At 36.1% G+C, this 18,530-nt stretch overlaps 1 protein-coding gene across 1 annotated transcript in view; it reads left to right on the top strand.

Moving 5' to 3' along the window:
• PRKD1 (protein kinase D1) overlaps positions 1-18,530 on the top strand; it is a 515,048-nt gene that overhangs the window by 166,290 nt on the left and 330,228 nt on the right. The gene's annotated exons all lie outside the window — the stretch shown is intronic.

The following is an 18,530-nucleotide window of genomic DNA, read 5'->3' as shown; positions in this document are numbered from 1 at the left end:
TTGAATCTGTAGGTTTATGTATTTCACCAAGTTTTGGAAATTTTCAGCCATTATTTCTTTGAATACTTTTTTAGTTCCATTGTCTCTTTCTGGAAATCGGGTGATTCAAATAGTAGCTCTTTTGTATTGTCCCATCAGTCTCTGAAACTTTATTATTTCTTCAGTCTATCTTCTCTTTGTTGTTCAACATAAATTCTCTTGATCTGTCCTCAAGTCCACTGATTCTAGCCTCTCTGATCTCCACTCTACTACTGAGCCCTTCAAGTAAGTTTTTATTTCTGATATTGCATTCTTCAGTTCTATACTTTCCATGTGGTTTTTTAAATAACGTTTATTTCTTTGCTGAGATTGTTTGTCTTTTCATTTGTTCCAACAAAATTTATAATAGCTTGTTGAAACATTTTTATAATGGTTGCTTTAAAATTCTTGTCAGATAATTCCAGTATCTGATCCTCCTCAGTATTGGAATCTATTGATCATTTTTTCTCATTCATGTGATTTTCCTGGCATGATGAGTGATTTTCTATTGTATCCTGGCCATATTGGATACTATTGTATCTTCTTTTAGAAGATAATCCCCTGGTGAGGTATAACCCAAGGGTTGGCTGGATGTGTACATTCAACTTCTTGCTGGCCTTCACTGACACCACTCAGGCAAAAGAGGAGCAATGACTCACACCGCCCCATCTGTCAAGCCAGACTTCTGTATCTAGTGAAAATGTCCTTCAGGAATTAAGGTAAATAAAGATAGTCTCCAGTGAAGGAAGACTAAGAAAATTCAAATGTAGGCAATAGACTTGCTCTAAAAGAATTGTTAAAGGAAGCTCTTTAGATAGAAGGGAAATGATACCAGAAGGAAATGTTAAACATTTGGAAAGAAGGAAGAGCAATGAAATTGCTGAAGTTACACAGTAGCTGGGGATATGGGGCAGTAAGAGAGAGTGGAGCTACATGTAAGTACAGGCCAGTGATAAGGATGTGAAACTTGAGGAAGGGGAAGAGGGTGAGGGCATGAGCCAGCAAGCTTTGCAGGTATGATTGCAGGCAATGAAGAGGGGTGGGAGGGTACACAGAGATACAGGCCAGCAGGCTTAGTGACCAAGGACACAGAATGGTGTTGATAGCACTGTGTGGAGGTGGAGGGTGGGCCAGCATTGTTGAGAGATTGGTTACATTGAAAAAATAGGTAAATTACTTGAGCAAATGAATAAAAATACTGAGGATGATGGGAACCAAGTTTCTCATGTTGAAGAGTATATTAACAAACTCAGAAAAGGGGAAGGCTAGAAAACCCTGAATGCTAGAAAAGTGGATTACAGTTGGAGATACAATATCACTGTGAACTCCTTGTTTTATAATATATACAGATGGATATAAAAATAGTTATAGAAGTATTAATGTGCATACATTCATGTATATATAAATATATACATACGTGTATTTCCTAGCTCCATCTGCTGAGAGGGACTAGAAGGAATGACCCATCAGTAGCAATGGGCACTACTAGGCAGGGCCCTGATCTTGGTTTCTGGTAACTTATCCTCCACTAAAGGAACCAGGGCCTCTTGGGGAAATGACTGACTCCAGGGCTGAAGGTGGAGGACAACGTGAGCCTGGGATATCTTTTTGTGCCAGAAGGTAAGACTAGTCAATGATCTGGGTACATAATAAGGACACAGAAGTCAGCTGGAAAGGGCTCACTGGCCAAGTACAGGAAAATTTCAGCATCAAAATAAATAATAATAAAATATTTCAATACCATAAACAAATAAGAATCCATGAGCTCACAGTCATAAATTTAAGAAATGAATAGAGTACCTTCTCAGAAAAAAGAGAACATGGCTAACAGTGAGCTTTATTACCTTGTGGAGGAAACCTCCATTAAAGGACAGAGGCACAAAAAAACTTATGGAAAAGAACTTCCTGAGGTCTCCAGATCTGAGATAAACTTCTTTTACATCTTAGATTTGAAGTTGGCAAAAATGTGACAAATACATTCCATTTCTCACTCTTTAATATATAGGAACTTTTAATTTGGGGGGGGCAAAAATTTCAGCAAATTTCAGGGCTTCTCTTAGATGCTTGACTTTGGCCACCCTCCCTGCTTTAACTTATAACTTGTCCCCTCTCCCCGTTCCCCGTCACAACCAACATTAGTACTACCAGTTAATTATCTAGATTTTTTCTCACCAGAACTCAACCTGATCTTCAACTTCCCAGCCTCCAGAACTATCAGAAATAAATCTCTGCTGTTTAAGCCACCCAGTTTATGGTATTCTGTTACAGCAGCCTGGAATGACTGAGACAGTCAGGCTTTTGGTGTCATATCTAAGAACTTCTAAAGTTATGGATTTACTGTAATTTCCTTAATAGTCAAAGATGATTCAATTACCTATTCATTATTGAGTTGTGGTATTTATGCTTTTAAAGAAATGCTCCATTTCATCCAAGTTGTCAAATTTATGTGTGTAAAGTTCACTATAGCATTCCCTTCTCACTTTGAGGTCTGCAGGGTTTTGTAGTGATATCCCCTGCTTCATTTCTGATATCAGAAATTTGTGTCTTCTCTCCTTTTTTTTGGTCAGTTTTACTAGAGTTTTTCTTTCAATTTTATTGAAAAATAAAATTCAGCTCTTTAAGAAGCTGAATGAATTTTATTTCGTTGATTTTCTCTATTTTTCTGTTTTCAATTTTATTAATGTCTGCTTTTTATTATTTCCTTCCTTCTGCTTGCCTTGGGTTTATGTTCTTCTTTTTCTAGGCTCTTGAGGTGGGAATTTAGATTATTGATTTGAGATTTTCCTCTTCTCTAATGTATACCTTTAGTGCTATAAATTTCTCTCCCAGCATTGCTTTAGCTGCATCCCACAAATTGTTAGATGTTGTATTTTTTTCATTTAGATCAGTGTATTTCTTGATCTCCCTTAAGACTTCCTCTTCAGCCCACTGTTTACTTAGAAGTGTGTTGTTTAGTTTCCAAGTGTTGTGAACTTTTCCTGTCATTGTTCTGGAATTGATTTCTAGTTTGATTCCACTGTATCAGAGAACACATTCTGTATGATTTCACTTCTTTTAAGTTTGTTGAGATTTGTTTATGGCCCAGGATATGGTATATCTTGTTAAATGCCTTATGAGTGTTTTAAAAGAATGTGTATTCTGTTCTTGTTGAGTAGAGTGTGTTATAACTGTGAATTCAATGTTGATGGTTGATGGTGTTGTTTATTTCTTTTACATACTTGCTGATTTTCTGCCTAGTTGTTCTATCATTTGTTAAGAGTGGGATATTGACATCTCCAACTCTCTTAGTGTGAATTTGTCTATTTCTCTTTTTACTTTTATCAGTTCCCCCATCCCACTCATTTTGCAGTTCTGATGTTTAGGGTCTCTACATTTAGGATTGCTATGTCTTTTTGGTGGATTGACCTTATTATCATTATGTAATGTCCCTCTCTGTCCCTGGGAAATTTTTTCACTCTGAAGTCTACATTATCTGATATCAATATAGTCACTCATGCTTTCTTTTCATTAATGTTTGAATAGGATATCTTTTCCATCCTTTTACTTTAAATTTTTCTATAGTGTTATATTTGAAGTCATTTTTGTAGAAAGCCTATACTGAGTCATGATTTTTAATCTACCCTGCCAATCTCTGCCTTTTAATTAGTATATTTTAGATAATCTACATTTAAGGTAATTATTGATGTATTAGAGTTTACATTTGCTGTTTTATTTCTTATTTTCTGTTTATCCCTGCTGTTTTTCTTTTCTACATTTATTCCTGCCTTCCTGTGTGTTACCTAAACTTTTAAAAAATAATTTTATTTTGATTTATTGGTAGTGTGTTTGAGTGTATATATTTGTATATTTTTTAGTGATTGCATTAGGTTTTACATTATACATACATAACTTACTACAATATACTGATATCAACATTTTATTCATTTGAGTGAAGTGTAGTAACCTTATCTTCTTTTAACTCCCCTTACCTTCCACCATTTATAATATAATTGCCTTAACTATTTCCTCTATATAGACTGAGAACGATATCATACAATTTTATAATGTTTCTTTGAATTACAAATCTAATTTTAAAACCTCAAGAGGAGGAGAAAGTCTATTGAATTTATCTATGTATTTATTTTTCCCTTGCTCTTTCTTCCTTGTTTATGTTCCAGGTTTTCTTCTTTTATTATTTCCTTTCAATTGCAACAATTTCCCTTAACCATTCATTTAGGGTAAGTCTGCTGGCAAAAAATTCTCTTTAGTTTCCCTTCATCTGAGAATGTCTTTATTTCCCGTTTTTTCCTAAAGGATATTTTCATTGGACATAGAACTCTGGGTTGACAGATCTTTACCTTCAGTACTTAAACAATATTGTGCCTCTTTCTTCTAGCTTCCATGACTTCTGATGAGAGCCCACTGTCATTTGAATTGTTTTTCTTCTAGAGGTGAGTTGTCATTTTTCTCTGGCTGCTTTCAGGATCTTTTCTTTGTCTTTAGTTTTCAGATGTTTGATTATGATGTATCTTGGTATGGAATTCATTGGGTTTATCGTGTTAGGGATTTACTCAGCTTCTTGAATTTGTAGGTTTATATCTTTTGCCAAATTTAGAAAATGTTCAGCCATTATCTCTTTGAATACTTTTTAAGATCCATCCTCTTTCTTCTCTCCTTGTGTGACTCCAATGGTATAAATGTTGGAGCTTCATCTCTTTCCGTTGGATAGCTTAGGCTCTGTTTATTTATTTATTTGTTTCAGTTTATTTTTTCTCTGGTTTAGACTGGGTAATTTCTATTGTTCTGTCTTCAAGTTCACCAGTTCTTTCCCCTGACCTTTTCATTCTGTTAAGCTCATTCAGTGAGATTTTACTGGATATTCAGTTATTGATTCTTTCAGTTGTAAAATTGTCATTTGTTTTGTCTTTATTTCTCCTCATCCTCCTCCTTCCTTTTTGTTGTTCTTTTTTTGTTAAAGCTTTCTATTTTTGAGTCTTTCTATTTTTTATTTTGTTTCAAGCATGTTTGTAATTGTTCATTGAAACATTTTTATAATGTCTCACTTAAAAATCATTGTCAGATAACTCCAACACCTTTGACATCTTGGTGGTGTTATCTGTTGATTTTCTTCTCTCATTCAAGTTAGAATTTCCTGATTCTTGCTATGAGAGTGATTTTCAGTTGTATCCTGGACATTTTGGATATTGTATTAGTATACACTGGATCTTATTTAAATCTTCTATTTTAGCACGTCTCCTCTGACACTGTGTGAGAAGAGGGAGAGGCAAGGTAATTACTGTCAGGTGGAGGTGGAAGTCCAATTCCCTGGTCTGTCTCCATTGTCACTAAAGTGAGGAGGCTTACCTCATTGCTGGGTGGGTGTGGAATTCCAGACTCTCCACTAGGCTTCTGCTAGCACCACTCTAATGATAGGGGAAGGGATGCCTCGTTACCATTCAGAGGGTGTGGAAGTCTAGACTCACCATGTGCTCTCTACTGATAGGAGATTGTTGGCAGCTAGAAGGATTGAAAGTCCAAGCTCCGCACTTGGCTTTCTCTGATATTATCCCAGGGGTAGAATGGTGGGGTATTTTATGTGTGCTGGGTGTGGTGCTTGTTCTGGGGGGTTGATGAGAGTTGAAGTCTAGGCTTCTTGCTCAGCCTTTGATGATGGGTGTGGATCACAGTTTTTCCCATGGCGTTAGGCTGGAATAAGGTAGTTATTATCTCAAAGTTTTCTGTCTTACTGGGCTTCCCCTTTCCTGGTCCTTTGGCTACAGAAAGCAGGCTTTCCTTAGGGCTTTTTTGTTTATATCTGTTGGTATTTCCAGGCTGTTGGCCTCTCTAGCACCCAGTCCAGACATATGAGGCAAAAATAAAACACAGTGAACTTAATTTTGTGTTATTTCTTAGGTCTCAAAATCCCTAGTTGGCCTGTCTTCTTCTCCCTACTTTTCAGAGTCCCCCTTTGTTTCATTAATATACAGTGTGCAGGGTTTTTAGTCGTAACGGGAAAACTATGGAATAAGTGTATCTGCTTCATGTTATCCAGACCTGGAAGTCCCGTTTGTAAATGCTCTTTTGAATTTCTATATTTGTATATATTTTACACCAATCATATAACATTAATGTAATTATACGTATGTTAAATTACAAGTAAGTATACAAACACATACATAGAAGGTACATGCTAAACTTTTACTAATGGGGTACACAGTCAAATTCAGATCGCAGACCACTGGTGCAATGAAAGCACTTGACCCATTTCTTGCCTGGCTCTTCTACTAACTTATACTATTTGGAGAATTCCTTTTTTCACCTCTAAAATGAAGTAATTGGATAAGATGGTCTGTAATACCACTTCTACCTCTAAAATTCTACAAATAAGACCAGCCAGTATCCCTTTTTAAAGATATAAAATACCACATGAAAATTGTTTCCATTATTTATATTTTATTTAAAGCACTTTTTAAATCCTGAAAAATATTCATTCCCTCAAGTATAAATTTTTATACAATTTGTAATTATAGTAACAATCAAGATTGATATCAAAAACAGCAAAATTGATTTGATTAAAAAGAGCCTATTATTCTATTCAGTAGCTTCTCTTTTTTTTTTTTGATGTTTTGTTTTGTTCTCTTTTTGCTTTTGTTTCCTTTGCTTTAGGAGGCAGATCCAAAAAAATATTGCTGTGATTTATGTCAAAGAGTCTTCTGCCTGTGTTTTTCTCTAGGAGTTTTATAGTATCCAGTCTTATCACTACCTTTAGGTCTTTAATTCATTTTGAGTTTATTTTTGTATATGGTATTAGAGAAGGTTCTAATTTCATTCTTTTACATATAGCTGTCCAGTTTTCCCAGCACCACTTATTAAAGAGACTGTCTTTTCTCCTTTGTATATTCTTGCCTCATTTATCATAGATGAATTGACCATAAGTTCATGGGTTTATTTCTGGGCTTTCTATCTTGTTCCATTGATCTATGTGTCTGTTTTTGTGCCAAAACAGTACCACACTGTTTTGATGGCTGTAGCTTTGTAGTATACTCTGAAGACAGGGAGCATGATTCCTCCAGCTTCTGATATTTGCAAATGATAAATAGCTCTTACAACTCAACATCAAAAAAAACCAAACAACCCAATTAAAAATGGGCAGAAGAAATGAGTAGACATTTTTCCAAAGAGGAAATGCAGATGGCCAACAGGCACATAAAAAGATGCTCAACGTCGCTAATCATCAGGGAAACGCAAATCAAAAACATAGTAAGATATCACCTCACACTGGTCAGAACAGCTGTCATCGAAAAGAACACAAATAACAAATGTTGGCAAGGATCTGAAAAGGGAACCCTCATACACTATTGGTGGGAATGTAAATTGGTGCAACCACTGTGGAAAACAGTATGGAAGTTTCTCAAAAAACTAAATATAGAACTACCATATGACCCAGTAATTCCATTCCTGGGTATATATCCAAAAAACCAAAAACACTAATTCAAAAAGATACATGCACCCCAGTGTTCCTAGAAGTATTATTTACAATTGCCAAAGTGTGGAAGCAACCTAAGCATTCATCAACAGATGAATGGATAAAGAAGATGTGGTATATATATACTACTCAACCATAAAAAGAATGAAATTCTGCCATTTGCAGCAACATGGATGGACTTGGAGGAAGACAACTACTGTATGATATCACTTATATGTGGAATCTAAAAAATACAACAAACTAGTGAATTAAAAAAAAAAAGACGCAGACTCACAGATACAGAGAAAAAACTGGTAGTTACCAGTGGGGAGAGGCAATATGGAGATAGAGGGAAAAAGGGTTATGGGATCATGTGAAACCATGTGTGTGAAACCTTTGAAAATTGTAAAGCGCTATAGAATTTAAAGAGTCTTATATTCAATTAAAAAAAAGAAAAAAAAATAAAAAGAATCTATTATCCTAGTTTTCTATGAATTGTTAAGTTCAGGGTTATGTTATCTTATTAAGCAATTTCATATTTTTCCTTGACATTTTTCAGTAATATGCTTCCCTCCCACACTTTTCTTATGAAACTAAAGAAGGTCAAACATCAGAAAGAGAGGCTATTGTACTCTATGTCTAGTGGTCCAAGAAAATAGACCTTTGTCTTTTGGCTCTGTATGTATACTGAAATATATTCATTCTACCCTAACATATTATATGTGACTGTGTTAGTTTGCTAGGGCTAGCATAACAAAATACCGTAGCCTGGATGGCTTAAGCAATAGGAATTTATTTTCTCACAGTTCTGGAGGCAGATGACTATTCCCTTGCTGCCTCTTCACATGGTTGTACCTCTGGGCATGAATGCTCCACAGTCTTTCTATGTGTCTTAATCTCCTCCTCCAGTCAGACTGGAGTAGAGGCTACCCTAAAGGCTTCATTTTTAACTTAAAGGCCCTATATCTAAATACAACCACATCCTGAGGTCCTTGGGGTTCGGGCTTCAATATAGGGATTTTAGTGGGGACACAATTTAGCCAGTAACAACTACATTCACCATTCTGCCATTAAAAAGTAAATTCTTTAAGACTTTGAGATTATGCTAATGACCATAGTTTTAGTTTTGCTAATACAGTACAGTGGAATGTATGTGTATGTGTGTGTATGTGACATATTTGTTCAAAAGAAGCTACCTTTCCTCAGGTTATTTCAAGGCTGTGGGCTGTCAAAGTGCTCCACAAATATGCAGTTTAACAGTAACTAAGAACATAGGTCAGTTAGAAATACTGTACTGACATAGTTTGGGGACAAGCCAAGCAAATTTTATAGGCCCAATAGAATAAAGTTGCTTAATTATTTTTTTAACTAAAAACTAGATGATTTCATCAATTGTATCATTAACCAATAATTTATGGCTTTGTAATCTTGAAAACAGGATTGGTTTGTTAAAATAGAAGTTTTTTTAAACATAGTTTTACTAGGTTTTAAAAATCAATTTTAAACATCCTTTATTCCATCTACTTTTGAACCATGTGCTTATAATTTTTAAAGTATTATACTTTAGCATTAAGAAAATTAGATTGGCACTTATATTTCTAGCCAATTAACAAAAAGTATGGTTGGAAAGTAGCAAAGCAAATACTTTACAATTTCACTTGTCAATGATATTTCATGAAGTTAATTAATTTCTGTCATAATAAAATACAGTAAAAAAAAATATATTCTATCACTTACTTTCTAAATATAGCATACATCACTGTTTTGATTCCTGACAGCAGAACTGATGTTCTCCTGAGGTGTCAAATTTGATTTGATTATTCAATTTAAAAACCTACAAAGTGTCTTGCTGATTTAAAAAAAATGGTTTTTCAGATTTTATGTCAACTTAATGTATTTCACCGTTATGAATTCTTTGAAATTTTGTGCATTTTAAAATGATTCTATTTTAATTAAAAGCCTCTAGATATTATCCTTGTTAGCAGAGCCAGTTCCTCCCAGAATTTATTAGTCTTATTTATGTTTTTTTCATGCAGCTGCATTTCTAAATCTATATTTCAATTCATGAATATCTTTATTGCCCAAGCAATAGTGCTATTATTCACATTTTTTAAAGTGTCCTAGCAAAAACAAAAATAAATGTCACAAAAGCAAGACCCAAACCTTATTCTAGAATACTCTGCAGCCATTCCAAATGATGTTTCTGAAGAACATTTAATGACTTCAGAAAAATACTTTGGTATATTAAGTTTAAAATCAGATTTAACAAACAGTATTTTATTTATATTACTCTATACACACACTCACATAGGAGAAATAGAAGATTAACATTAACTCTGAGTTAGGAGCTGATAGATTATTTTTTTTTTAGATTTTTGTTTTTTCCAGATTTTCTAAATTAACACATATTACTTTTATAATCAGCAAAAGAACAATGCATGTTATTCCAAAATAGAAGCACAGCTGAAGTAATTGATTTGGGGGAAAGCTAGGCCATTAGATTATGCAATCCATCTTTTTAAGGCATTTTAGACTCGTCGTTGACTCCTTCGATAAACAATTATTGAACTATTACCAAGTATCAGCATCTATTCTATATCAGGTTTAACAATTGATTCTGGAGACACTTGAGGAGGGGTATGTTGAGATGATTACAAAATGGTTCCCACAGGGATACGATGCAAGTAAAATCCATATAATGTGATAGATACTATAGCAATAGCCCTAAGAAAGTGCTATAAGCATATCAGGCCAGGGGAGCTAACTATGTCAGACTACATCACAAGAATCGAATTTATCTGAACCTTATTAACTGAGTCCCTCAAAGAAATGTCTGTCTGATTTAGAGTTGGTTTCTGTGACTTGAACTTTTGAGCAGGGTGGATATATATGACTATTATCTTGAAAAACAATATTTGCAAATTTTTAATCTTCTAACTGTAGTTGAACAGTTTTATTCAAAAAAGCACATTAATAAACATTTGCTGTATTTGGGTGCTAAGGGACAGAAGGTGAGTAAAACAAGAGTCTTGCCCTCAGGAAGCTCCGGTTCTAAATCAAGTGTTTTTCTATGTTTTGTGTAATATGGACACTTGTGATAATTTTATTTAAAATTTGTGTTTAGAATCAGACAATAAGAATTAGAAAATACATTGTTTTCCTTCTTTTGTATTGACTGAGGAGGGTTAGAGCTAAATGTTTCAGCGGAAATCGTGGATATTAGTTGAGATATTTGCGCTACTTTGTTTTAATAAAAATGTTTCTAATCATTGATATGGCTTCGTTGTTTTTTGAAAAGATGCAGGTGATATATCATAAATTAAAACCATGTAAATCCATTCATCATTTAATTACGAAGTATTTAAAATTTTATATAAAAGCAAAGAAAATATTGGTAAAGGAAATAAAGGTTAAAATGAATCTTCCTCATAGGTGACTTAAATTGTTGTATTTCTCCAAAGCAAGTGAAATTTATTTCAATAACTAAATTTTTTTAAAGTTCAACTTACAAGGTTAGATGTAGTTGGATATGTACTGAAATAAAATAAAGAGAAGACAAAGATGTGCTTGCAAGTGATAGGACTGCTGTGGCATGGACAAACTAAAGAAGCATTCAAATCTAATTATCTACACTTGTCGACTTCAGCATTCAACCACAGCAGCAAAATGCAAAGGTTAAGGCACTCTAGAATGTTCTTCCTTTATCTAAAAGAGTAAGTAGGTAATTCTTTTCTTGAATATATTCTGAAATAATGATTTTTTCAGTTTATGAGGACTCCAATTTTCCTAGACAGTCTGGATGACAAACTTATTGAACAAAACAAAATATATGTATAAAAAGTATGTATACTATCATATAAATATATTTATATATTTAAAATAAACACAAAATTAATATTTAATTCAAGAAGTAAATATTCTACTTTGAGCTGTATGAGGTAGAGATTTTTACTTTGAATGTATGTGAGATCAAATGTGTAAATTAGGTTTAAAAATAGTAAAGTATGGGTAAGAAGGTTTACTGTGGTTGCAATGATATGATTTTTTAGGATGATATGTTTGAGGAAAAGAATTGATAAAGAAAATGCAGCATGATAATTAGATAAAATATGGCTTTAATTCCATATAAATGACCTCATTTTAATTATGCAGACTTTCATCCTAGTGGAATATGAATTTTACAATAAATGAATTTTAGAAATAATGCCATTTAAAATTTTTCTAAGCCAAGAAAAGCAAATTATTTTTTTCTTAAACTATTAAAACTATTTTTCCCGGTTATGTCACGAAGAAATAAATCTGCCAAATTCTTTCCCTTAAAAAGTTCACTTTCCAAATCAAGCATCAGAAACCACACACGAGAAATTTCAGCTCAACAAATATTTTTTTCCAGGAAGGAACCCAAAAAGCAACTTTGGATTAACTGTACCTCCTTTATTCTTTCTTATTAGTTTTTCAAGATTTATCCAGTGTTTTATAAAATGTACTGAATAATAGCATGTAAAGTATCACAAAATAACCTGTACTAAAGAGAATAAATCAGGTTATGGAATATTATCAACTGATGGGATGTATTTGATATTCATAGTTGGAAAATATTTGGCTATGAAAACATGTAAGATCCAACAAGAATGGAGGAAAAGTTTGTATCCCTGGAACCAATGTGCCTCAAAATTGAATCTTTATTAAAAAATATATATATGTGCTGCTGTTAATAGTTTCTGAATTTGAAAGTTGGATTGACTTAATAAAAGCTGTTGTGCACAATTAGAGTTGGCAACTCTAAGCAATAGCCTTCTGAGTATACTGAAGTCCAAGGAAAAAGTGTTTCAGTCTGTTTTCTACAGGGGACCTGAGCACATTTTATAATACCTTGGAGCCAGCAGATTTTAGTTCTTATTAGAACAGCAGAGTCAGAGTTATTACTGTCCAGGAAGGAATGATGTTTAGGGAATCAAGTCTAACAAAAGAACATAGTATAAAATAGAAATGTAAATGTAGGTATTTTGCATGTGTGCAAAAAGTAAAACCATCAACATTTTGGACAAAAAATTTTAAAGTTCACTTCACTCGTGACTTTAAACATTAGAGAAATGTAGTTTAAAAAATACTTCAAAAAAATTTAAGCTAAACACTGGAAGCTGGATCTATTTTTTCTAACCCATTGATGCATATAAAAGCAAATAAAAATGTCCTCCAATAGCTGAGACAATTGACATTTTAGAAAAAAATAGGTCTAGAAATCAGTACATGTACTCAGCTCCCAGATTGATTAAAGTTCTTAAAAAGCAAAATAATAGAGTAATAATGGAAAGTAAAAACTACAGATGAATATTTTTCTGATCTCAGATTAGAGAATGCCTTTCTAAGCAAAATAAACAAAGGCAGAAAAAGACATTTATAAAGCAGCTTGAAAGATATAACCCCGTAAAAAATTAAAAGATGAATGACAAAAAGCATTTGCCTTTATATATAACAAAGGAAAGACATTCCTTATATATGACAATCGCTTATTCATTAATAAGCAGAAAGCAAATATTCCAATATAAAAATGTATGAGGAACTTAGAATGTAATATTCAAAAAAAGAAGACATACAAGTGATCAACAAGCACATTAAAACGTTTAACCTTGGGCTTCCCTGGTGGCGCAGTGGTTGAGAATCTGCCTGCCAATGCAGGGGACACGGGTTCGAGCCCTGGTCTGGGAAGATCCCACATGCCGCAGAGCAACTGGGCCCGTGAGCCACAGCTACTGAGCCTGTGTGTCTGGAGCCTGTGCTCCGCAACGGGAGGGGCCGCGATAGTGAAAGGCCCGCGCACTGCGATGAAGAGCGGTCCCCGCACCGCGATGAAGAGTGGCCCCCACTTGCCGCAACTAGAGAAAGCCCTCGCACGAACCGAAGACCCAACACAGCCAAAAATAAATAAATAAATAAATAAAGTAGCTATAAAAAAAAAAAAAATTAAAAAAAAAAAAAACAAAACAAAACGTTTAACCTTGCGTAAGTGAAAATTAAATTGAAAAATTTAATTATTGCCTATAAGTTAATTTCTGGGCGGGGCGGAGAATGTTTAAAAACTTGGCACTCTCACATATAGCTAGTACATGTTGTTTTTAGCTTAAAATAACCTTTATTTTTATTTACTCTTGCTCATATAGTTTATGTCTATTTTTGTTCATTCTCTTTGCAGATCTGTACTCATCCAAAGCTTAAAGTGTAGTCACACTGGTGTCTGAGTTTATTGCTCACCCAGATCATTTGTAATTTTATAGTTAAATGCTTCTTTGAGGGCCTCCTGTCCTTTTGAGAGTCTCTGACTCTAGGATCATATTTGTTTTTTCTTTGAATTTTTGAAATTTGCTTTCTTAAAGAGTAAATCAGTTTTCCTTCTTGGTGAAAATTAATTTCAGTTCTTTTCTGTTTTATTTTCCATGAAATTATCGGCAAGACAAGGCAACATTTTGTCATATTCTCAGGTTTTAGCAGAACAATATTTTGGCAGATGACTGTATGGTTGATATCTCCATTAGGATATTATTTTTCTGTTGTGCCAGTTTTGTGTCATTAACTTTATTTAACCTGGTCTTACAGACTATCATTTATGAACACTCTTAAGGAAACAAAAAATATAAAATGGTTATCATATACATTAATCATCTATCATCCATCCATCCATCCATCCATCATCTCATCCATCCATTATCCTCATGTTCACAACTTTCAGTGATTAATTGTATAAAAAGGAGGCCATTCTGGGACCATACTTTCAAATTTCCAGTTTCCACATTGGTATATGATTTCTCTGCTCTTCAGTTTTTTAGGCTGTAAAATGGTTGTACTAGGTGTAGATAGGATCCTTTCAGCCATAGAATTGCATATGTTTTCTACTCATTTTTCTTTCTCCATCGTCTGTTTCATCTGGACAAAGCATATAGTGCTTCCAGACTGTCTCCCATTCAAATTGGGTCATTCTCAATCCTCTTTCTGATTACTGATTGTGAACTACTAGACACTAAATATGCATCTGTTTTTGCCATTCATGCTCTTCTTCAAAGTGTCTGCTTTTAATTATCTGAGCAATTTTCTTTACCTTCAAATTTTAACTTAAATTCTTTTACATTTGTTGTATAGTACGCCATTTCCCAAAGTGTGTTCTGTGGAACACTAGCCATGTGAAATGTTAGGGTATGCCGTGTGATAGAAACAACATCAGCAGCAGCAACAAATGATAGGGGTTCTGAGATCAAAAATGTCTAGAAAGCAGTGGTTTAAATGAAATAAAACTTTTGTAGGACTTCCAAGTGCCTTCAAATGCTAGTTTATATCGAGAATTTAAATGCTAAGTTAATTTATAAGCTACAAAGAAAAATAAAATGTATGCACTTATATCTAAAACTATTTCAACATCCAGCCCTCTTTTGAAGGCCATCCTAAAGGATTAACATTCAGCTTTGGAAATTGTAAGTACCTCCACATACTTCTGCACACTCAAATCAGTTTACAAGGAGTCTTGATTAGGGTAGTGAACCTACTTTCCAAGATGGTATTCCTTGACACTGCCAGAAGTCCATTATTCCAGTAATGTTAGCCAAGAGTAAAAAAAAAATCCAAAATTCATGAATATAATTTATATAAACAGCTATTCACTCTCTACATCCTTTTTTTCTTTTCCAAAGTTCAAACACCCAGAAGGGATTAAAACCACTGAATTCTTTCAAATCCTTCAAGTTTTCTATGTATAGTTTCAAAGTCACCAGAGATGCACATCAGGTTTCTTTCAGGTGTTATCTGTTGTTCATTCTCTTTTCACTCAGCAAAAATGGGGAGCAGCTGGCAAACAGTCAGATCTCAGGTGCCTACTATTGAAATTGCAATAACCAACTCCATAGGCATTTTCTGCTTGTTATGGGGGAGCTCCAGTGGTTCTGAGATTTTTTTTCTTCTTCTTGTTTCCCTTTATTCACTCCCTTGCATTCAGTAATTTACCAGCCTCTTAAAAGTGATTCTAATTCTCCAGAATTCAAATTCTTTAGAAGTCCCTCTCCTGCCCCTGCTTTCTTCTCAGTTATTTCCAACATCCTACAAGAATCTTTCATACTATTGAGAAATCAGAGTATAAGAAGCAGTTCTTGTCCCACAGCTTACTTTCTTCCTATACAGGACATCTAAGTTCCTGTCTTATATAACTGATGACTGCCTTAAGCCCTTCCTCTGTAGCGATCTCATCTAATCTCAGTTTGAAACATCTTTGCATTAATTATTTCCAAATGTATTTCTGACCCTCCTCTCTTTCCTGAACTCTGGGCTCAAATATTCAACTATAGCTGTTATTTCTAAGTTGAATGTCTAGTGGCATCTCAGACTCAACATGGTCAAAGCAGAAATCTTATTTCTCCCCAAACTTGCTTCCTCCTTGTCTTCTCGGTCTCAGTCATCAGCACCACTGTCTGGCTAATAGCTCAGAAATTTAGGAGCCTTTCACGACTCTCCTGTTCTCTCACTCCCCATAAACCTCTGATTCATCAACAAGACCTTCAGTTCTGCCTCCAAATTGGATCCTGCCTCTTTACATTTTTTCGTATCTCTACTACAACCAGAGTCGTCCAAGCCATAAATGTCTCTAGACTGAACAACAGCTAATATCCTACCTGGTGTCTCTGCTTTGACTCTTTTCTCTTACACACAGAGGCAGAGAGTGATTTTTTTAAAATGCTAATTAAATTGTATCACTGCCCGCTTTAAAATCTTCCAGTGGTTGGGCGGTGCACTGAGAATAGAACGAAAACCCTTAACCATGGGCTTTCGAGACCCTTTGTGATCTGGCTTCTCCCAGCTCTCTGACCTCATCTCAGGCACCTGCCCCTCTGTTCCTGTGCCTTGAAAATGCCAAGTCCATTCCTATGTTAGTTCTTTGCACTAGCTGTTTCCTATGCCTAGAGTGTAATTCCCCCAGATCTTCTCAAGGCTGGCCCTTTTCTGTCATCCATGTTTTGGCTCAAATACAAAGTCAGTGAAAACGTCTCTCATCCTTAGTTCAAAGTTGTGCTTTTTCCACCATCCCCCTCCACAAGTCACTCATTACTATTGTATTATTTTTATTCACTGCAATTATTATTATCAGAAATGATCTTATTTATTGTTTTCCTTTTTTTCATTTTAATATGATCTGTTACGGTAGGAACCTTGTCTGTCCTCGCAACTGCACACCTGGTGCCAGTAGTGCCTGGCACAAAGAAGGCCTGAATAGATCATTTGCTGTATCTACAGAACACGAATGTCTTCATTTCTCCTGAATCTCAAGCAAAAACTATTAGCTTTTTGTAAGGCCCTTGTAAACTGACCAGCAAACTTTTTTTTTCTGGTAATAGGAAATTGTGGGAAAATTGACTTATTCCAACTTTAAAAGAAAATGAAATACATTTTCTGACATTAAAAAAAAAAACCCTCAGAGAATTCCAAAGGGCATTCATTGCATTAAGAATAATTCCACTATTCTCCTAGCTTAGCTGAATCTGGTACATTAAGGAAATTACACTCTCTACCATGGATGAAGCGAATCACTTTTTAAGTAAGTTAGGAGGGAAGCTGCCAACACACATATAGACCTTCTCAGACCATCAAATCCAGAGAGAAAAAATTCAGGTCTCTTCTAGAGCAGTGAATGACACAATGTTTTGGGGGACATTCAAGACTCCATTACTGACCCTGGGAATGAGGCTCAAAGAGAAAATCACCTTGCAATGTCATGTCCTGGGTCAGAAACAGAGGTCAAGACATAAATAAACAAATATTGTAAACAAACAAAAAATGCAACTGAGTGCAAAATAAAATATGCATATTTGTTTGCGCGCGCGCGTGTGTGTGTGCTTGTGCTGTATAAGGGGAAGGACTAGGGAAGTGGAGAAGTGGGCTACGTAATTTACCTGGCCCACTGCAAAATGAAAAAAAAAATTATTACTTATTCCAAGATGGTGACAGGCAGCAGATCGAGGCCCTGTGCACCTACCTGCACAGTTACACACCCTGCGCAGTGTGTGAAGCACGCCCAGGTGGGAAGAGAAGATTACAGTTCATCTCCAAACACCCCCCCACCTCCCCACCCCCGCCAAAACTACAACAACAAAGGCAACAACAAGAAACAGCTATCAAAACTAAAGCAGATGGTGCCCAACTTTGACGGTGGCGCTAGTGATGGCGGTGGCGGCTGAGAGCATCACTCCTAAAAAGCAGACTTTAGAGTGATGGCAAAGGAAAGAAAACGGTTTCTGAGGCTCCCGAAGTAGAAACATCAGACACAAAGAATAAGGTAAAGGGAAAGAGGCTACATTCAGACCTTCCTCCTTTCTTTATGTAGACAATGCCTTCTCTTTCAAAAGATACCTTATCCTGATTTCAGTGACTTGTGTTTGGTCTGGTGCCTTGGTAGCTGCGGTGGAGCGTGTGGGATTGGGGATCAGGGTGTGTCAGAGTCAAAAAAGGTAGAGACAGGTTTAAATACATTTCCGTGGATTGGCCTCCTGCCCTCTTTGGCAACAAACCCAAGGGCTCCTAAAAGGAGCCGGGATGTACGTGGGTTTCCAAGAAACCTCTATTTTCATCCTCCCTCGACACTCCGAAGGTAAGACCCATGGAGAGCCGCAGGGCTGGGCATTCCTGGGTCCAGCACAGGTCACCTCACTGGTAGAAGTGCGTAGTCCTCGGACATTTGGAAGAGGTGGCGGGGACTGTGGGGACCGTGAAGCTCGCGGTCCGGGGCAGCGGGTCGCAGGAGGTGCGCCCCGTCCCCTCCGTCGGCAGTCGGGCAGCCGGGCCAGCGGAGAGCGGAGCCCGTGAGGGGAGGGTCGGACCACGCCCGCGGAGGCGGCCCCGGGCCCTGCCGCTCGGTCCTGCCCCGGCCTGGGGAGGCTTAGGCCCCGGGAACCTCGGGCGGAGGGGGCGGCGACCAGGAACCCTGCGGCCACTGCGGCCGCACGGCCGCGGCTCTTGCGGCTCCGGCGCCTGCCGGGTGGTGGCTCCGCAGTGCCCGCCCCCAGCTCCCCTTCCCCGCCCCTCGCGCCCCCTTCCC

This window comes from Balaenoptera musculus, chromosome 2 (genome assembly GCF_009873245.2).
Source record: "Balaenoptera musculus isolate JJ_BM4_2016_0621 chromosome 2, mBalMus1.pri.v3, whole genome shotgun sequence".
In the NCBI taxonomy this organism is placed as follows: Eukaryota; Metazoa; Chordata; class Mammalia; order Artiodactyla; family Balaenopteridae; genus Balaenoptera; species Balaenoptera musculus.
The sequence above is the reverse complement of the archived record's forward strand: the minus strand, read 5'-3'. Positions and strand labels throughout refer to the sequence as shown.